The 22,579-nt window shown below is 50.3% G+C and overlaps 1 pseudogene; it reads right to left on the bottom strand.

Moving 5' to 3' along the window:
- The window catches only part of LOC136115874 (dynein axonemal heavy chain 9-like), a 103,433-nt pseudogene that overhangs the window by 31,443 nt on the left and 49,411 nt on the right, over positions 1–22,579 (bottom strand).

The raw sequence follows: 22,579 nt of genomic DNA, 5'->3' as shown, positions 1-22,579 counted from the left end.
CTCAATTTCAGGAAGAAAATTGTGTTCCCGTAGGGACAAACAGGATATCAGGAGATCTCAAAAACTCAAGAATATTTAATGTGAAGGAATAATCAAGAATGAATCCAAAAGGTAAGGAAGGATTTCAAGAAAAATTGGACCACTATTTCAATAAACATTATGAAGCCCAGGAGCCAGACTCCCCCACTCCTGAAGCCACGCGATAAACCAAACAACACCTGAGCTCAGTCGCTGCTCCTGCCCCAGCATCCAGACCTGGCAGGACATTTCCTAATATCCCACAACCTGAGCACCTTTCAAGCAGGTTACAGTTAAAATTGAAGCTTCCCATGGAAATGCTGCTTTTCTCTCTCTGCCTTTCAAAGCACAGATTAACTAGAAGTCAGGAGTTAACACGACCCACATCTAACATCAAAAGCTGCTGATGTTTAGCTGAGCATAAGTGACAGGTCTGATTCTTTCTTGGCACAAAAGAGTTATTAACTTTTTCAAGGCCCTGTTTTTGCATTTCCCACTACGTCATTACTTCAGTTCTTGTGTGATGGACCAGACCACAAGGCACCAAACTTTCAGTACGTACTTAGGAGAACAGGTGTTAAGAAGGACAGCAACAAGGTACAAACCGGGGTTCTACAAGAGTTTATGGTGTTCCAAACCTCTCGATTTGGCTGCTGAGAACCTTCTCAAATTTTACTAATCAGCCTTAAACTCTGAAAGGCTCTTTGAGCAGTAATATCTACTGCTTCAAAGTATGAGATTTCAGGGGAAAAAAAAGTCTCTCCGTTGTTGGAAGAAAATATTTCTAAATCTGAACAACTTCCCCTTGGTACAGAACTGGCTCTGGTGGAAATTCAGTTTTAGCAATTAAGTCAAAGCTGGGTTTGATTCAATTATCACCTTTTTAAATGCCACCCTTCATGCACATACTGAGCATCTGACCATCAAGAAGCTAAGAGGACATGCCAGTACAGGCCAACAAGCTAAGCTGGATCTAACTTCAGGGCCAGTAACCCACTAACTATCCACCACCTGCTTCAGTACAATAAAATACTTTGCCTGTGTGGTGGAACAGTGCCATTAATCCCCACATTTGCACGTGTGGAACTGAGGCTCCCAAAGATGAGCGCAGCTCCATCGCACTCACCATCAGTCATTTAAGTGCTGAAGTCGGAAGCCCAAAGCTCCCTTCAGCTGGTCCCTTCTACAGCCAGAGGGCGTTTCAACCCACCCCAAACCTGCACATCCATCTGGAACTACTCATCCCTCCCCGCTGACCACAAGAGGCTGGAAAGTAACTAAGCTTCTCAAAGCCATGGGCAATGGTTCTGGAATCCATCCAAAACTAACAAGGAATTAAGGAATGGCCTAAGGTCACCCACTTTACTCAGGGCACACATGTGCTGTGTCATTTTTAGGTAGGAGACTGCATTCTGCCCACCAGAGCTAGAGGAACACAGCTCCGCAGCCTCTTGTAGCATCGGGACAAGCTTCAAGTCCCACAGGACAGCAACTGCACTTACTTGGAAGATATTGGAGAAGTCTCTCAAGTTGAAAATGTAGTGGAACTTGATGGCTGTTGGAAGGAATGTAGCGGCTACTTTCTGGTGCAGTCCCAGGGCAAGGGCAATCAGCTGCTGAGCTGATTTTTGCACAGCCCCCGAGAAATTTCCACTTGTCAGGTGCTGCGTTAAAATGGTGCTATAGATCCTGGACAAGGCATCCTGCCCAGGGATGGACAGCGCGAAGACACAGAAGTGACGCTGAGGGAGAGAAAGGAAGGCATGGAAAGGTCAGAGAGGTAGAAAAACACCTTTCAAGCAAAATGCCCTTGGGGATTTGCTGTGATAATCTCATCTAGGCTCCCCTTCCCATGAAATGCTGGACCAGATGATCTTTTGAGGTCCCTTCCAACCTGGGTTGTTCTATGATTCTCTGATTTGCAGTCCACCTGAACAAGGTTATTTCCCTCTCCCAGTTTGCCAGCAGAGCTCAGGTGGGAAGTGACATCACTCTGCTCACTAAACCAGGGATTTTCAACTGCATCTCACCAATGCTACACTGGAAGTGCAGTCCATTGAAGAGCCAAAGGGCTCTGAAGGTCCCACCGACCTCTGACAAAGCCCAGTCACTGTCTCTATTAAGAGCAGCCCCTGGAAGGTGCCATCTCCCAGAGGACCTCTTTACTAATTTGGAACTTGCAAAGTTGCCCATGGGACACTTCATTTTAACTCCACACCTTGCTGAAGAGGAGCCAGGGTCCAAGCTGACTCTGGTCATTACGTTTCTCCATGATGAAATGAATTTTGCTCACTGCTACCCAGTCCCTCCATCGGTTGGCAGCTCCCAAAAATCAAAGTCTAATGTTTAAGATCTCTTCCCAAATCTTCTGTTATCAGCAGCGCTTGAACTGCTTTTTGTTTGGCTTGGGGTTTTTTTGTTCGGTTAGGTTTTTGGGGGGATTTGGTTGGTTGGTTGGTTTTGGTGTTCTTTGTTTTGTTGGTTTTGTTTGGTTGCTTGGTTTGGGGTTTGTTGGGGTTTTTGTTGTTGTTGTGTTTTGGTGTGGCTTGGGTTTTTTTTTAGTTTTGTCTGTTTTCTTCGTTTGGGTTTCTCCCCCACACCTCTTTTTACTGACAGCTGCATCAGACAATTCTGGAAAGCAGGCGGCGTTAATGCACCATGCTTCAGAGCTAAATACGAGCTAAATGAAGGCAAAATCTGCCTGTATGGACCAGAAGGTTGTCCTGAAAGTAGGTGTTAAGCTGGCTGGCAACTTTTGACTTCCTCCTCTGACGGAGCTGCAGAATGCGAGGAAAAACAAACAAGGGAATAAGGGACCCAGTTCGGTGCTTCACTATTAGGAATCACAGTCACTCGACAGATTCGTGCCATTTGTACTGATAAAACAACAGCAGGATCTGCCAGTGGTTGTCCTCTAACCTCACGTTTAAATGATCCACCCCAAAATAAACCCAGCGATGCACCTGCCGTTGTGCAGGGCTCTACCTGCAGCCGAGGGTTGATGGTGAAGCTCCCCGCCGTCGGGTTCACGCACGACACATACTGCACGTTCGTGATCTCCTTCAGCGACAGCTTGGTCCGGTCGTACCTTCGGGCAAAACACAAGCAGCAGCACAGTGACCACGGCCACTGCCTCTCTCAGTACGTGTCCCTGGGCTGCCAGAGGCCGCTTGTCTTCAGGGGGTCAAATTCTGCGTCTTGCCAAGATGAGGCCCAGGCCCAGGTTGCCGGCCTATCTGTACACGGCCTGGCACACGCGAGTCCTGCTCCTGGTGGAAATCCTTCAGCTTCAACAACCTGTAGCTAATATTTCTATCAGTAATAAGCACTGAGCAAAGCCCCTGGGCCATACTCTTCACTTGCATGGAAATGGCAGAAAACAGCAGGAGTGTCTCTGGTTTGATCCCAACCCGGGACAGGGTGTGAGAGACTACAAGGGTGACTCTCAAACACTGTGGCAAACCCAGCCCTGCAACACCCAGTCATGGGAGACGGGCCATCGTGAGCAGGTGAATGGTGATTTACATGTCAAGGCCGAGGTGACAGCCACAGACAAAGGCTGGGTGACACAGGCAGTGCTGTGTTGAAGGACACGCAGCCTGTGCGCTGACAGGCCCGACACGGTGTCAAGGCCCAGGCTGAGAGACCCTCCGGGCCTCCCCCATCTTCCACAATCACCCCCAGTGACGCCTGCACAAAAGCCCAGGTGATCCCGAGGGCTATAAACCCTATAAAACCTGTGCCAGCACGGGCAGGGTGCCACCCTGGGGACCCTTCCACCCACCGGGCTGACCACGGGAACCGAACCACACACCACAGGGTGCTGAACCCTGACTACAGACCCAAGCATTCCTGCACAGGAACTGGACCTGAGACTACAAACCCCTCAAACACACCACGGAGCCCTAAGGGTGGTGAGACCTTTCCTTTCCCTTTCCTTTTCCTTCCCTTCCCATTTCCTTCCCCCTTCCTTTCCCCTTCTTTTCTTCCTCTCTCTTTCCTTCCTATATTCCTATTTCTTTGCCTTCCTTTTTGTGAGTAATACAGTAACATAAGGTTTAGAGCCCCACTTGTGCCACAAAACTCTTTCATGTGAATCTTTTTGCTGCTAAACTGTTTATCGATTGAGCTTAAGTAACATAAATCCTTCTGCCACTGAGTCATTTGCCAATTGGACCAAGCTACAAAAAATAAAGGTCTTTTGTTTGTGGACCTTCAGGATTGTATGTACTTTTTTCCAACCCAGGGGACTGACAAATCTCAGTCACACTTCCCCCAACCATAGCGCCAGGTGGGACATGACAAGGGTCAGCAGGCTGCTGCTGCCGGGGGAGGACAGGGAGTCCTGGGCTCCCTGGTTTAAGAAGGACAAGGAATTACTGGAGAGAGTCCAGCGGTGGCTACAAAGATGCTAAGGGATCTGGAGCACCTTTCTTGTGACAAGAAACTGAGAGAGCTGGGGCTGTTGAGCTGGAGAAGAGAAGCTGAGAGGGATCTGATCAATGGGATCAATATCTCAGAGTGGGTGTCAGAGGATGGACCAGAGTCTGTTCAGTGGTGCCCAACGCCAGGGTGAGGGGCAACGGGCACAGACTGAAACACAGGAGGCTCCATCTGAACATGAGCAGAAACTTGTTTGCTGGGAGGTGCCAGAGCCTGGCCCAGGCTGCCCAGAGCGGGTGTGGAGGAATTGAAAACCATTCCAGTGGTTAAAATTCAGACAGTCAAGAAAACACACCTTCAATGAAAATAAAGAAATAATGGGAAGGGTTATTAGAATGGAGTCGTGAGACAGGTAAACTGAGCCTTGGCAGCTAGGAAGTGTCAGGTAGTCTGTAAACCCTGCCGTACCCAACCAACGGGGAACTGGGGAGGGAATTTGCAGTTGGGATTAGGGGTGGATATAAGCAGTGGCTTTTTGCCCTGTTTTGTGTGCCTACCTTTAGGTGGAACACCCGACCTTGCAAAATCATTAATAAAATATGCTTTGCTGAGAGATCCTACCTGAGCCTATTATATTGGTGAGATGATAACTTCCTGCATGCAATACAGTGCCCCAGTGGGCACTGCTGAGCACATGGGCAGAGGCCTCGATGTGTCTGGGAGGGGACCCATGGCATGCTGCATCCGCCCGCACCTCGCTGCATCCCCTGTACGTTGCTGCATCCGCCCGCACCTCGCTGCATCCCCTGTACGTTGCTGCATCCGCCCGCACCTCGCTGCATCCCCTGTACGTTGCTGCATCCGCCCGCACCTCGCTGCATCCCCTGTACGTTGCTGCATCCGCCCGCACCTCGCTGCATCCCCTGTACGTTGCTGCATCCGCCCGCACCTCGCTGCATCCCCTGTACGTTGCTGCATCCGCCCGCACCTCGCTGCATCCCCTGTACGTTGCTGCATCCGCCCGCACCTCGCTGCATCCCCTGTACGTTGCTGCATCCGCCCGCACCTCGCTGCATCCCCTGTACGTTGCTGCATCCCCCCGCACCTCGCTGCATCCCCTGTACGTTGCTGCATCCGCCCGCACCTCGCTGCATCCCCTGTACGTTGCTGCATCCGCCCGCACCTCGCTGCATCCCCTGTACGTTGCTGCATCCCCCCGCACCTCGCTGCATCCCCTGTACGTTGCTGCATCCCCCCGCACCTCGCTGCATCCCCTGTACGTTGCTGCATCCCACCGCACCTCGCTGCATCCCCTGTACGTTGCTGCATCCCCCCGCACCTCGCTGCATCCCCTGTACGTTGCTGCATCCCACCGCACCTCGCTGCATCCCCTGTACGTTGCTGCATCCCCCCGCACCTCGCTGCATCCCCTGTACGTTGCTGCATCCCCCCGCACCTCGCTGCATCCCCTGTACGTTGCTGCATCCCACCGCACCTCGCTGCATCCCCTGTACGTTGCTGCATCCCCCCGCACCTCGCTGCATCCCCTGTACGTTGCTGCATCCCCCCGCACCTCGCTGCATCCCCTGTACGTTGCTGCATCCCCCCGCACCTCGCTGCATCCCCTGTACGTTGCTGCATCCCCCCGCACCTCGCTGCATCCCCTGTACGTTGCTGCATCCCCCCGCACCTCGCTGCATCCCCTGTACGTTGCTGCATCCCCCCGCACCTCGCTGCATCCCCTGTACGTTGCTGCATCCTCCCGCACCTCGCTGCATCCCCTGTACGTTGCTGCATCCCCCCGCACCTCGCTGCATCCCCTGTACGTTGCTGCATCCCCCCGCACCTCGCTGCATCCCCTGTACGTTGCTGCATCCGCCCGCACCTCGCTGCATCCCCTGTACGTTGCTGCATCCGCCCGCACCTCGCTGCATCCCCTGTACGTTGCTGCATCCGCCCGCACCTCGCTGCATCCCCTGTACGTTGCTGCATCCCACCGCACCTCGCTGCATCCCCTGTACGTTGCTGCATCCCACCGCACCTCGCTGCATCCCCTGTACGTTGCTGCATCCGCCCGCACCTCGCTGCATCCCCTGTACGTTGCTGCATCCCCTGTACGTTGCTGCATCCCACCGCACCTCGCTGCATCCCCTGTACGTTGCTGCATCCCCTGTACGTTGCTGCATCCCCCCGCACCTCGCTGCATCCCCTGTACGTTGCTGCATCCCCCCGCACCTCGCTGCATCCCCTGTACGTTGCTGCATCCCCCCGCACCTCGCTGCATCCCCTGTACGTTGCTGCATCCGCCCGCACCTCGCTGCATCCCCTGTACGTTGCTGCATCCCCCCGCACCTCGCTGCATCCCCTGTACGTTGCTGCATCCCCCCGCACCTCGCTGCATCCCCTGTACGTTGCTGCATCCGCCCGCACCTCGCTGCATCCCCTGTACGTTGCTGCATCCCACCGCACCTCGCTGCATCCCCTGTACGTTGCTGCATCCCCCCGCACCTCGCTGCATCCCCTGTACGTTGCTGCATCCCACCGCACCTCGCTGCATCCCCTGTACGTTGCTGCATCCCCCCGCACCTCGCTGCATCCCCTGTACGTTGCTGCATCCCACCGCACCTCGCTGCATCCCCTGTACGTTGCTGCATCCCCCCGCACCTCGCTGCATCCCCTGTACGTTGCTGCATCCCCCCGCACCTCGCTGCATCCCCTGTACGTTGCTGCATCCCACCGCACCTCGCTGCATCCCCTGTACGTTGCTGCATCCCCCCGCACCTCGCTGCATCCCCTGTACGTTGCTGCATCCCACCGCACCTCGCTGCATCCCCCATGCCTCACTCCATCCCCCACACCTCGTTGCATCCCTCTGCGCCTCACTGCATCCCCCTACTCCTCGCTGCAGCCCCTTGTGCCTCCAACGCTCCCTCGCAGCTCCCTCACCCTCTATCTGCCTGACTTCCCTGACACCCACAGCCCAAGATTTCTGCCTCCGCTCCACTGTCTCTGTTCCTCGGAAGCTTTTGGCAGAGCTCAGGCATGCACACAGCTGAGGAGAGTGGAAATTGCAATGCGTCCCTGCCCTGTATTCCCTGTGGAGAGATGCAAATATTCATGTCCCACACAGAGCTGCTGGCTAAAGTGTAAAACACACCAATCTCCTTCCAAAACAGTCACTGCTTTTCCTTCAAATCACCTCTGCCTAGATAATGGTTGTTTGCTGCTGCCTGACAGAAGACAATGTTAGGTGCTCACAGCAGGGGGGTTCACCCCAGCTGAGGCCAAATCCACAGCCGCCTCTGCTCTCAGCGTCGCGGGGCAGCAAGGCCGAGCATCGCGCTCCCCTCGCAGGCTTTGCACTGGGACCACAGTCACAAGCCACAGCAAGAGCAGAGCAAAGCTCCTCTCAACCCAGCTATGAGTAAGCAATCAAGCGGTATTAAAGAAGCGATGGACAACGTCCTCGGACACACGGTGTGAACTGTGGGGTTGTCCTGTGCAGGGACAGGAGCTGGACTCGATGATCCTTGCGGGTCCCTTCCAGCTCAGGACGTTTTGTGATTCTAAGTGAATTTGTTTGCTGGGGACAGGGGAAGCCCTGAGGGTGCTCAACTCTCAGTTCACCCAGAGCCTCCCAACCAGCTCTAGCCCAGCAGTATGCAATGGGAAGAGGGACCCACGCTTTGAGATTCTCTCAAACCCACTCCCCAGCACTGGAGCTGAACAAAAAGGTCTCCGACAACCAAGCCCAAGCAGGCTCCTACCAGTGGCCGTAGTCCAGGTGCTGCCGGATCAGCGTATGGGGCTGCACTGTCCCGTAAGCGTCCACCTCGGGCATGTTGAGATCATCAATGAAGTACACGAGCTTCTTGGTACCTGGAGGGCCATAATTCCTACCAGCCTTTTTCTCCAGAGGTTTCTCAAGCATACCTGTAGGGAGGCAGAGGTGCAAAGCTCATCTACTGGGAGAGCAACTGCTGCAAAATAAAAATGATTTCTCAGCCCAGCTCAATGCTGTGCTGTGTGTAGCTACAGCGGCCCCTCAAGGAGCTGAGATGGCCCCCAGCTGCAGCTGTATGAGGAGCAGCTGAGGGGCCTGGGGGTTCAGCTGGAGAACAGGAGCTGAGGGGAGACCTTCTGATCTCTGAACTGCCTGAAAGGAGCTTGGAGCCAGGGGGGTCGGGCTCTGCTCCCCAGGAACAAGCGCCAGGAGCAGAGGAAACGGCCTCAAGTTGCACCAGGGGAGGTTGAGGTTGGATTTAGGAACAATTTCTTCCCCAAAGGGCTGTGGGGCATTGGAACAGGCTGCCCAGGGCAGTGCTGGAGTCACCATCCCTGGAGGGTTGGACAGACGTGGAGATGAGGTTCTCAGGGACTAGAGTGCTAGAGCTGGGTTACGGTTGGACTCGATGATCCTGAAGGTCTCTTCCAACCAAACTGATTCTATGATTCTACAGTGCAGCTGGGAGCCCTGCAGGGACCCTTGGTCAGCACTTTGGTTTGACTTAAATCAGAAAGCTCTCAACTCTTCCTTCCAAACAAAAATACAACAAACTTCGTCTGCTACAAAACATGTCTACCTCAGAGCAAACAAGAGCTTTTCATGCAAGATAAAGCCTTTTGAATCTCTTCTGCATAATTTTTTAAACGAAATCTTGCTTGCAGAGGTGGCTGTGCCAGAGCAGTGAGCGTCCCCTGCTGCCTGCCCCGGCGATGCGGCAACTGCAGCGTGGCCAGGGCAGCAGGCACTGGGCGCTGCGATGGAGAAAGGGAGATGGATGCTGTGGGCACAGAAGCCCACGAGCAAAGCTGCTGGTTTTGTGAATATATGCATCTTTTACCCTGTTAGACAAAAATAGGCGATCTCAGGGCCAAATTCCTGGACATCTTCAGAACAACCAACATGACACTTTTATTTAAATGCATCAAATAATCATAAGTTCCCTGATCTTCTCACCAGCGTTACCCAACCCTCCAGATAATGTGACAAGACTTAATTCCAACACGAGCTGTCAAATTACCACCTAGTTTCAAGTAGGGTCACGCACACGCAAAGGAAAGCACGGAGAGAACAGTTTCGCATTTCAAAGCCTTGGAAGACTTTAATTTGTTTTAGCAGAAGGCTGGGGTCATATGTTGCTCTAGCTCATAAAACGTGGGGAATATTTATAATCCTGGGCTGATATTTAATAAAAATCACCCCACGTCGCTGCACATCATGTTCTACAGGTTATTGATTCCTCTGATTGCAGCCCAGGCAACCTTTACTGTCTCAGTAAGTGGAAAAGCAAACGGAAGCAACGCTCCTCTGCCCAGACCCCGGGTGGGTTTTCTGCCCTGTGCTTACTCGAAGAATTTGTTTCATTAGCAGTTTTGGGTTGGCAACAGACCTATAAGGTGCTATAAAGCAGCACACGGTAAGTAGCAATTCTTTGTAATTAGGGAAGACTGGCAAATGTAAACGGGACTGGGAGTTTTTTTAAGCCATTTATTATCACGTGCAAAAGTTGTGAAGGAAGATTTATATTCCGTTGGTTTGTTTCAGATCACAGGCCTTTCAAAACGCTGGGTTTTTCCTGCTTGGGTGCACTGCAGACAGCTCGCCTTGCTCACCACTCAAAACGCAGCTGATTTCTTGTCACAGACAGCTGCTGCACAAAGGAATGGATTGTGCTACGAAAAATGATGAATCTTTCCTCAGCGGAGCCTCTCTCCCCGTTCAATAAAACCACAATATTTGAAATTTCTGGTAGCAAGTTAAATTAAGTGTTTCAAATAAGCATTTAATTTAAATTTAATTAGTCCCTAATTAACATATAAAATCAGCCCTTTTTGAGGTTAAACGAGTATGCAAGAGATTCATCACACTGAAATGCAATCACTGGGGATCAAGTGACATGTTCGTGGAAGTGGTATTTTAATTCAAAGCCGTATCTCACAATAATAATAAGGGGCGGTGTGTCTGTGTGAGATCCTGACACATACTCAAACCAGCACCTCAAAGAAACAGTCTGGACACCTCGTACCTTCTGGTTGGTGAGCAAGGGAGAGGGAAAAAAAGAACCCAAACAAAAAAACCACAAGATTTATTGCAATTTCTCTGAATGACAGAAGTCAGGGCTACATCTGATGGAGGGGCAGAGGCCCAAGAGGGCACGAAGCAGAGCGAGGCCCAGGGCAAATGCCACAGAATGTGGTATTTAGTCACAATAAACTACAGAAAATCCCCAAACTGGCCCCAGGTTCAGGCAGAGAGAGTGTTGGGCTCCTTTTAACCCCTGTGCACACGGCGCTTCTGGAAGCCACAGGATGCAGGGATGGGTTGAACAACAACTCTGCTTCCCCTAAGGGCTGCATCTCATACATCTCTGCAGCAACAGGCACCTTGTCTAAGGAACTACTGGAACTCAGGTTAGGATCTTTTTTAAGTAAGAAAAAATCCAAAATTACTTTGTGCCCATGTTTTACAAATTTAAAGATGTGCCTGCTGGGGAAAAGAATAAAGCAGCCAAGTGACAAACTACACAAAAAGGGACAAATTAACTCTAAAAAATGAGCAGCAGGGATCCAGGCCAAGCAGTATAAATCATGCTTCTCAATGCAAATCTCACCACCACATCTTCATCCACACACAAGACAACTTGCTCCTCTGTGCAGGGGAAGAAAATCACTGACTCAGCCCACAGCTCATGACCAGGGACACGGTGCCAGGTCTGCCTGTACAAATAACACCTGCACACGCTCGCCCATCCAGCTGGAGACAAACGGCTGCACATTCACAGAATCACAGGATCCCAGGCTGGCTGGGCTGAAGGGACCTCTGCAGATCCCCCAGTCCAAGCCCTGCTCACGCAGGGTCACAGAGCAGATCACACAGGTGGGTCCAGGCGGGTTTCAATGTCTCAGAGAAGGAGACTCCACACCCGCTCTGGGCAGCCTGGGCCAGGCTCTGGCACCTCCCAGCAAACAAGTTTCTGCTCATGTTCAGATGGAGCCTCCTGTGTTTCAGTCTGTGCCCGCTGCCCCTCACCCTGGCGTTGGGCACCACTGAACAGACTCTGGTCCATCCTCTGACAGCCACCCTGAGATATTGATCCATTGATCAGATCCCTCTCAGCTTCTCTTCTCCAGCTCAACAGCCCCAGAGCTCTCAGTCTCTCCCCATAAGAAAGAATCTCTAGGTCCCTCAGCATCTTTGTCCCCCACCCAGGCAGCTGGACAGAGAGACAGACAGACAGACAGACAGACAGACAGACAGACAGCTCAGCCCATTTAGCAGCTCAAGGGCATTTTGCAGAGACCCCAACACAGGGAAAAAAGCAAAGGGGCACCTGGGAGGGAGGAGGGAGACTGCAGCCATCACACACTAGCAAGACCCAAAACCCTTCAGACCTGCCCCAGAAAGCTGCCGTGACTCCACGACACAGCCCCAGGTGACACAGCGTGGGCTGAGCCTGTGCTGTCACCTCTGCGAGTGGATCAGTCCCACAGGGCAACTTTAAACTCTGACACCTTCCTTAAAACATCTGCAGTGTCGGGAGCCCAGCAGAGCACAGACAGGGGCTGTGATGCTCATGGCCGTGAGCGTGTTCGCCCCAGGGCCACCTGGCCAGGAAAAACCCACATGGTGAAGGTTAAAACCTTGGTCTCACTGGTGCTGGTCCTGTAGAGGGAGTAAAGGGATTTCAGGACACTTGGGTCAGACCAAACTCCATAAAGGAAGTTATTTTGGTTTACAGTGACCCACAGCTGTTGTTCAACTCAAAACAAGCAAGGTTGTTTCATTCCTGATTAATAAATACATGTAGAAAATTATCCTCTCTCTTTAGGTCAACTGAAAGTGAAAATACCATTCCAAAATGAGTCACTTTTCAACAATTCCCTCTTTCTCTTCATCTGTGAAAAGACTACACAGCAGAACTGACCTTATCCTGGTCTCAAACTTCATCTTTCACTGATGTGCCAAAATCCTCATCAAAGATATTCTCATGGGCTTCCCCAGGTCAGAGCCTCCCAGGGTCAGCAGCCGTGTCCCCTGGGGCGGTGGGATGTGGCACCCGCTCCGTGGGAGCACACGGGGCTGCATCAGGATGCGGGGGACAGCCCAGGAACCAGCAGCACCTGCACATCCCCATTAGCACTGTCCTCACTGACAACTGGGATGCAATTCCCATCATTGCACTCTGAGGACAGCTTAGATCCCAGCCAAGCAACCCATTCTATTCAGCACGGGCTTAAATTCAAGCGTATTAAAGACACACCTCAAGTCAAGTACGAGCTGTGTGCTGTAGAGAACAGCAGCAGATTTAAGTGTGTGCTTTGCACAGCCCTGAACCAGAGTCGTGGTGTTCAGAATTCAATCCCTCATGTTGGGAAATGCCATTTTCCATAAAACCAGGAGTCTGCGGACCAGTGAGTTTCACAGTGGGATTTAAGAGTCAGTGGGTGCCAGTGCAGTGCCCACAGTGCACACCCAGCTCCAAACCCCGACGGACACCCCAGGAATTTGGTGACCTGCCAGGCAGAAGTCCCACATCTCAGCCATTGTCTTACCTTGCAGCATGGCAGAGGTGGTGTAGTAGTTAAACGGGACCTTCTTCACCACATAGGCGTCTGTATCCAGTGAGCAGAGCTTGTCCCCCACCAGCACAGACTTCCCCGTGCCGGCGTTGCCCACCAGCATCACGGGGCGCCGGCGCTCCAGGAGCCTGTCCATGAAGTACCGCACACGGACCGTCTCGGTGGTGGGCACCAGGCGAGCCTGAGAGGGGCAAAACGAGCAGGTAAGTGTACCCACCTGTGGCACCACCCCACTGCCATGTTCTGAGGAGACATCAAACTGGGAGAGCCAGGAATGAGTGCGGTGACCTGAGTTTCTAGATGGCGCTAGGAAGGGAACAATACACTGCTACCAACCATTCAAGTCAAACTATCTGTACAGACGAAACAATGACAGCGGGATGCTGAGAGCAACATCTGGATCTCCCCGCAAACACACATTTTGCTAAAATGGTAACAATTTTTACAAGTCATCTGCTCACTGTGGCACCTCTAAAAGGAAAGAAAGGCATAGCTGGCAAACGCAATTCACTACCTGCAGCAACTCTCATTTTTCGTCCAAATCATATAAACAACCCTATTTTCAGCCACGCAGAATGACGAGATGGTGTCTCAGGGACTTTGTCACTACGTTGTCCCACATCCTGCTTCTCTCTGCAGGCCAAACGCACCTCCATCCCGCACCCTGGGCACACCAGCCCTGGCTCATAGGTGTCTCTGAGCCTGCGCCTCATGTACATCACTCAGCTCTGGAAGATGGATGGAGGATGAGTCTTCACAGTCAAAGTACAGTAAAGAAAGATGGGTAATTGAGTTGTACTTCATAAAGAATGTGTCAAGGTTTTGATTGTGGGGTGACAATACAACCATGGCAGATGTGTTGTTAGCCCCCTCTCCCCCACCTTCAGCCCCTCTCTCTCCCCCATTCCCACTCAGGACAGGTGATTGGGAGGGAAAGAAGGATAGATAGAAGAGAATTGGAAAAATTAAAAATGTTTTACTAATGCTACTAATAAGAATAGAGAAAATAATACAAAATATACAAAACCAATCTTGAAAGCCCCAGCAACTGCAGAGCTGGCACCTGAAGTCCTGGACTGGACTCTGCAGCCAACCGGAGCTGGATTCAGTCTCTCACTGGCCTCCGTTCGCAGGGACGGCCAGCAAGGTCCTCTCCTGATGTCGGCCATGAGGAAAAAAGGGAGAAAGGGAAAAGGGGCGAGATCCTCGTGATCTCCCACTTTTACATGAAGTATTCACGTGAATGGGATGTTATACTCTGTCTGTCAGTTTCTTGGTCACCTGTTTCTCATTGCCCCTCTCGCGAGATGCGAATCTGTCCTTATCAGTAACCTCACATTCCATTGCTATGTTTACCAAAACATGGATCTGGTTCTCCAGGAAAACGCAGCTGATATGAAGGTTTTACCTGACAGGCAAATTCACTAAAAGAGAAACTTGTTTTTAACAAAACCAGGACGGAATGCCATTCTTATTATGAAGTGCTTGACCTCGAATGAGACTTCAATTGAAATGCCTGCATACAGTCACTAAAATGCATGTGCTCTTCCCAGACAAAACACGTGCAAGGTTCACATACCTGTAAGGGCATTTCTGGATCAAATTCAAACTGAGGAATAAGTTTAGACCAAGGTTCAAACTTCTTCGTTTCTGGATCAATGTAGAAGTCAAAGACTGTGCCCTGAGAGGGAAACTTGATAGTCTTGAATTCTGCCACCCACCACTTGCTGAACTCCACTCTGTAGTCCACAAGCTATAAGACAAAAAGTGGAGAAAATACACTAATCTGGATCAATTAATTAGTAATGGAGAATGTTATCTATCCCAGTCCACCAGAGCGGGATTAGTCCTTAAAATATATTCCACAGCATAAAGTTCTTATCATTTTTCCTGCTATTAAGCCTAATTTTTCATTTTCTTCATTTCTGCTCATCAGTCCTATTTATTCATCTAAATAATTCATCCTCTGTGTTGATCACTCTTGGTATGTCTGAGACTAGATAGATGGATCAATTTGAAAAAGAGAAATACGTGCCTATGACTAAACAGACCACTTGATTGATTCTTGGTGCCTACTTCTTCCAACAGACAAGGACACAACATCCGTCTACATCTGTGCTCATGGTCAGTCACAGCATGCATACCAAAGCCTTTCCTCATCAATCACACCACTCTATTCAGAGTGAGTTGTTGTCTCCTGGCTTCTTTTCAAGCCACAACGTTTCAGACAAGCAGGACTGCAGACACCAGCGTACCAAAGCAGCAGCGAGGGTCTGCCCCTTTGACCCCGCCGTGATTCTGCGCTGCCACATTCCCCTCAAAGCACCCGTTTCCTTGCTTTTCCCCATTGTATCTTTCTACACATGGAGATTTTGGAGCATCTGAATTTTTTCAACTGGGGTGACAGTTTTGCTTTAGATGCTGGGTCAGGACTCACCAAATGTGCTTAGTCCCCTCCTCTGCCCTAGGTCTCCTGTATGACATTGGGCCAGCCATTCTGCCCAAACACCTTCCCATGTGGACAATGGGAACTGGAGAGAGGTGGAGGGGAGGAGGAGAGGAAAATTGCTGTGAGAAAGATGTTTGTGAAATACCGGACGCATCATTTAGCCCGTTTTAACAGCACAGTTTGTTCCTGGGGTGTCTGCGGGTCTCTCCTCCCCATAGCCATACAATGTGGGGTCACCAACACATTGTCCATAGGCTGCTCGGCCTCCATAAGGAAACCTGGGTTTGTTGCTGAACTGAACCAAGTGTCCTCCATAAAGCCTCCTGAGCCACAGTCCCTCAAAAGACCAGTGGATTTGAAAAACACATTAATAGTATCCACGATTTTGCAGACTCGTGCTATTCAGAGAGGCAGAATCCCTGTAATTCTCCATTCTCCTGTTGTTATAACTCCTCGGCAGCGGCAGCAGAGTAGCCCGCAGTGGAGCGGGACGTGCGTGGCTGCTAAAAGCTTTCCCACAAGGGTGCCCTTACCCCGCACAGCCAGACCGCCTGCAAGCGCGCTGTGCCGCGCTGCCCGCCCTCCCTGACCCCGCGGTTAAATGGAGCCACTCCAGCCCCAGCTCTATTGCCAGAACGGTGTGGAATTCAAACCACTTCCTTAATAAAAACCCCATATGGATTACCGCTAATTTCAGAGCCAGGAAATGGCAAATCTATCATCTGTTTTTATACAGGGGCCCCGCTACCCACCAACAAGCACCGAGTAGTGGGAAGCCTCCCAGACTGTTTCTCCTGACATTTTGGCCGCGAAAGGTCAGCGCGAAGGGCACCTTCGGTGGAAAGCAATAAACAGATTTTATATTGGATCATTTTTCATCAGGCTCCCCATTGCTCGGACTGCTGTATCCTCGCACTCTCAGCTCTGACATTTACAGAGCATCGCGGGCAGTAACGCACAGCCAGGCTCCCGGCGGAGCCTCCCGGAGGGTCGCTGTGCCTGCAGCTGCTCCTGCAGCCCACCCAGAGCCACTACCGCAGGCAGGAGCCCGGCCTGATGCACCCGAGACTGACTGTGCGGCACGGGGAACACAGCGGCCAGCTGCCACAGCACCGCACACCAGCATACTTGCGCTTGTACTGCTGAAGCAAAGACAAGTAGTGCTTCCCAGGCTTTATTGTGCTTTGTTTTGTTTCTTTAAGTCATCCTAGACCGGCAACACTAAGGCTGAGTATTTCCCAGCTGGCACATGGGAAATGGAGGCTCCACAAGGACCAAGGAAGCTGGTCTCGCACAGGTCATTCAATGGTCACAAGGTGTGATGGCACCAAGTGAGCACCCAGCTGAGCTGGAGCTGTGTTGTTCAGCACTTCCTGAAGCATCTGATCCTTGGCATGGAGCAAATCTGAAGAGACCAGCAGACACTCTAGGTCTGGCGTTAAGGTACATGAAAACACACAAAGAGACCCCTGGGAGCACTTGAGCAGCCATCAAGAACGGCAGTGCCTCCACCCGAGCTGGGGAGGGGTGTCTGGTGTTACATTCGTGGAGAGACCTCCCGCATAGTCCAGACAACACAGAGTTTGACACAAGCCCAGCGGAGATCAGACGTGGATCTCCAAGCCCTTGACAGCAGTGCAGTGTGGGCAGACCCAGACATCAGGACTACACACTTTAGATCTGAGGATAAGGCGTCCTCTGACTAGGGGATGCAACCACCCAAGAGTAGGTGTGCCCCTGTGGCCACGAAAGTCAATGGCACCTGGGGTGCGTTAGGAAAAGTATGACCAGCAGGTCAAGGGAGGTTGTTCCTCCGGCTCTGCTCTGCCCTGGTGACAAAACACCGGCTGGTTTGTGTTATGTAGCACGGCTACCTGTGCAGTCAGAAGGCTGAAAGACTGCTCCACTGATACATCCATCTGATAAATCAGTCTTAATTTGATCACATTATGCACATCCACAGGCTTCTATAAGTTAACCTTATGTTTCTCCCCAGTGAGATGCATCTGCATAAGCAAACATCCCTCCACCTTTACCACTGACCCCTCAGCTGTTCTCCGGTGGTGTTACACCCTGGATAACGAGGCCTTTCGTAAAAGGAATTGTTGTGTTTCTAGTTTATTATCACCTATATGAGAGCCCCAGGAAAACAGCATTACTGGCATAGCACTATGTTTCAGAAAGTATGAAGAAATCAAAACAACACAAAACCACACAAACAAACTGTGTGAAAGATGCTGAAGAGGCATCTTCCGTCTTACCTGATCTCGAAACATTGATCCACCAAAGGCCCAGACGGCAGCAAAGACAAAGTAAAGTTCATAAAGCTCCTTGGGACAGTCAGGAGGTGTGTTCTCCTCTGCCAGGAGACATTCAAGGAGGTAGCACAACATCTGAACCATACTCTGTTCAGGAATGGGAATAATCTTCTTAAATCTAAGGGATGGAAATTAGAAAGCAATACGTCCATCACAACCCAGGAAGACTAGAAATGCTCTTTCAGAACACTGGCATTCTGCTTGTCAGCGGTACGTGTCCTATTCCCAGGTACAATAAAGAGAACACCCATTCTCACACTCAGACCCGCTGGCACCGGCACATATACAAGTAATAACAATAATCAGAAGTTTCAAGCATTTTAAAACTTTGATCTTCTTGAAAGAAGCAGAATGGAAGACTTGCTAAAGGCAATGATTTCCTGCGAGCACGATGAGTTCAAAAGCGGTCAAATAGAGGAGTAATAAAATAAACCCTTTCATCTTGCCATTTTACATTCATTTAAGCTACACTTACAGAATTCCAAACTAATATTGTAGCTGCACTGAAGTCCTCCATAAAGTAATTATAGCTATTTGAAAGGTTGGTTCTACGATTTCTGAATTAAGCAAGCTACCAAAACACTCAGCTCAGGGTTGCCTGCAGCTAATCCCGTGGATTTCACGCTCTGAGACAATGTTCAGCAAACAGAATGGGAAACGTCCGATTGACTTTGCTACCAACAGTCAAAACCAACTTGGTCCCACAGAGAGAAGTTCCCTAGCACAATGTTTAAGTCCTGATTCCAGACCCTTCTGACACATCCCCCTTTTGGCTGACATCTCCCATGCTCACTGATTTTTCTTTTGTTTTTAAAGGAAAGTGCAACTATAGGAAGCAAGTAGAGGATGGGAGATGCTCCCTTAAGTTTTCTGGGACTCTACTTTGGCCAGTCCTCACCACAGTATGAGAAAGAGAATGGTTTCACATGATGATAAGCAAGAACCACATGACTTCCCTGTGGACACTGCTTTAAAGCCAAATCAAGCCAAGAAGCACTAGGACCCTTCCAAATACCCAAGTTCTTAATGAAAAATAACTTGTGGAGTGGGCTCAGGTCTAGCCTGACACATCAGGAGGCTGAAAAGCTTTCTCTTTGGGATCTGCCCGAATTATTTTCCAAGAGATAGAGAGTTGATACAGGAAATACAATAAAAATCAAATCAAAATCAGATGAAAACCAGATCTGACCAAAACAATACAGGCAGGAGCGTCACTTTGCCCACCTCGCCCTGCTGGTTCTCTGAGCTTAAGCCAATGATGCTCAGGGCTTCCAGGGGCAAGGAGGATCATGTGCAGCACAACCCAGCGCAGCACAGCTGGGCTGGACAGTGGCAGGTGTCCCCATGCCCTCACCACGGGTGACACAATCACTCATCAGATGGTACCTTGTTCTGAGGGTGTCCAGGCAAATGGGCAGGTACTTATCAAACAAAACGGTCAGGTTGGCTCTTTCGGACTGGATCTCTCGCCTGTCGATCCAGCTGCTCACTGGAGGATTCCAGCCCAGATCCGACGGGTTGATGTACAGGATCCCTTTAGGCCCAGGGTAAGAGAGAACATATAGTAAAGACATAGCAGAAACTGTTCCTTTCTTCCAGCAGAGTTTACCAGGTACTTTCACACAACTAAAACCCTATCAAATATGACGGGACGTCCCATTACCTGCCCCCTTTTCCTGCCCCACTGCAGAGTAGAAACATGAACAGTGAAGAAACTTCACCCTTGAAACCACGGCGCTTTTCACGACCTTGCCCTAAATTCAGAACATTGTCTTGTCTGAGCAGTTTCATTGCTCTGGGCCCCATTTCCCCATGTGTAAAACTAGGGGACACCTCCATTCCCTTCTCCCATACTTCATGCACTTCTTCAGAAGATCAAGAACTCTTTGAGACAGATACTGTCCTTCTCCTCATAAAGTCCATCCAAAGGGCTTTGCACAACAGGAGCACTCAGCAACGCTGAAGCCATGATCACCCACCAACAGTCAGAGTGCTCTGGGTAAATCTCCAGGATGATGACAGCTCCACATGTGCATTTGGGGTCAGGATCCTCAGTTTGTCTGTCAGAAACCTGCCCTGTCCACCCACGGCCGCTGTGATCTCAGGTTGGGTACTTGCAACAGGAGTCAAGTTGGCCAACAGAAGACTGGTTAATGGCACTAGATCCTCCTGGGTTCACGGCAAATCCCAGTGCGGAGCTCAGGCCAGGACTCACCCGCTCGGGACACGGTTGCTGGGGTGGCTGTGCGCAGGTGGCTGATCTCAAACACCAACCGCATCGTTGGGTTCAGAGGGATTCTCTCATTGCTCGCCAGGGTCAGCACCTGCATTGGGCAGACAGACAGACAGACAGAATGACATCTTCCCCAGGAACAGGAATGAAAAGCATTCAGCACTTTGCACTAAAAAGCTTGGTTGCTGCCAGCACAGTTCCTTGAGGGAATGCAGCTGATTTCCAGCAGGTAGTAGAACTGTCTTCCATGACTCAAAGGAACAGCACTCCCTTCGAGCGGCGGAAAAAGGTGTGGAATTATGACCCCACCCTATTTTTGAAGGGCCTGGAGTTACAATCAGGACATCTGTGATTATCCATGAGCCCAGTTCCAGGAAGGGAAATTACAATGAAACCATGATTTGAGCTATTTCCCCTCATGCACCATTTTCTATATGTGATATTGTTTGGTGTATCTGAAGAAACGCAACCGCATTATTCTAGGAGGTGTTATTTCAGCATCTGCATTTTTAGGCTGAACCATGCCATGCAGTCAAAGAATATCTCCTTCTTTAACTTATATTCATTACCTTATTATCATCCATCACAGTATTAAGAGACTCAATCCACACTGGATCAATATCTCCATCTAGTACCATCCACTTGGGACCGTCATGCGTGATGTTGGCCAGCTCTCGCATGATTGATGAAAACAGGCCTGGGAGGGTGACAGGAAGATGGTGATGAACACTGAACTTGACACCTGCTCTAACGGTTTTCTCCAGCAACACAGTAAAAATTACTCTAATTAATGCTTTCCTCTCAAACATGCAAAACTCTATGTGCCTATACGTAAATATTACTATATCACAATACGGTTCTAGTTTGCTTTAAAGTGAAAAAAGGGTTATCAGTTATCACTACTGAAAATGATTGCAGACCTACGCACGAGCTTCATTCCCACCGAGAATCATAAGGGATAAGAAAAATGTAGAGTAGCTACTCAAAGGCAAAAGGCGGCATGAGTTATACAATGCAGAGAAAACCACCTGAATATGCCTAGGAAATCCTTATAAATATTTTTTTGTGGCTCAAAGTATATCAGGGCAATCAAGATGCATTAAACGCTGGGTCATGGCTTTAGTGAGACTGAGGGGAGAACAAGCACAGAATGACATTGAATGACAGAACAAAATGTTGGTAAAATCAAGGAGAGAGAGGATACAGAGTCTCAAGGGGAGTAAATAATGAATGTTAAGAAGACCACGAAGGCTGGGAATAGAGCAGCAGCACTGCAGAGCAAATGAAAACTCCACAAAACTATTGCTCTCCTCTACATGCGAAAATACCTCGGGAGATGCTGGTCTTCATGAAAAAACATCAGGCAAACATTAAAAAAAAGCCTCTCTTCCAGTGAATTGTGACAAGAACTCTTTTTTTTTTTCTTTTTTTCTCCAGGACAAGCTATTTCTTTGTGATCCAGATCAGGAACAGCTGGTGGCACCATCTGACTGAAGACAAAGCTTGTGCTCAGCAAATGCAGAACGGCTCACCTGGAACAGGTGTGTGATCCCGAGACTGGGTCAACAAAAATAACGCTTCAGCGCCTCTGCCTCCAGCCAGTTCCTTACGTGTTGGACACACGCCTCGGGAACCACTCCGACATTATTAGCATCAGAAACAGTTGCTGTCTCAGGGCATCAGGGCTTCCCTCGGATACACCGCTGGGCACCACTCCAATAGCTCTGTCCCAGGTTTAATCCCACGGTGTCAGGGTACCCTGGGCAAGCGCGTCAGCAAGGGCCGCAGATCTGCCCCAGATTCCAGCTCCCGAGTGTCACCAGCTGACACTGGCTTTTGGGAGCACCACGGGGCTGCGCACATTCCTCCAAGGAATGGTGCCAGTTGGCCAGGAATACCTTCCAAAGCCACTTGGCAGAGCTGTCGTTACAGACACCAGAACTAAATCCACAGCCATACAGTTTTGGAGACAGGTTAAGAAAATTAATCCTGAATGTATTCCCATTTCCTGAGTATGACACACAACCTGTGCCTGACCAGGGGTGATAAGGAACCCCCAGAAGTCCAGCGGATCTGCCCCAAACACCCCTCTTCCCCTCTGTGAAAATTATTCCCTACATTGCAGACTGAGCAGCCGCAAGTCAAGGCAGCTTCTCTGTCTTGAAACGATGTGCTGCAATTATCTCACAGCAGATTAATGACACGAGTGCTTTCCTGAGGAGGAACAGGTACAGAGCCATGGTGCGTAGTGGTCTGGGAAAAGATGCTACAAAGAATTGTCTTGGCACAAATGCTGTAACTGGGGCAAGAAAAGTGACAAATATCTTTGCAGCACGTAACTGCGACATCTTGGCAGTGCTGTGATATTCATGTGATTAATCTTGAGATCTAATCCCACACCTGCCTATACACAGAACTGAAACCGGCAATATGCAATTGCCATTTTTACCCTTGCTCCAAAGACTGCAGAATGGCTCTGCTCTGTTTGTATTTATTTATGAGTGTTTCTCCACTCACCTGTACAGCAACCACAGAAAGGACCTCAACTGAGATCCTGTTAAATTCATCAAAACAGCCCCAGGCTCCCGTCTGGGA

The sequence above is a fragment of the Patagioenas fasciata genome, unplaced genomic scaffold (assembly GCF_037038585.1).
Source record: "Patagioenas fasciata isolate bPatFas1 unplaced genomic scaffold, bPatFas1.hap1 Unplaced_6, whole genome shotgun sequence".
NCBI classification, from domain to species: domain Eukaryota; kingdom Metazoa; phylum Chordata; class Aves; order Columbiformes; family Columbidae; genus Patagioenas; species Patagioenas fasciata.
Note: the sequence above shows the minus strand (reverse complement) of the source record. Positions and strands in the feature narration are given on the sequence as shown.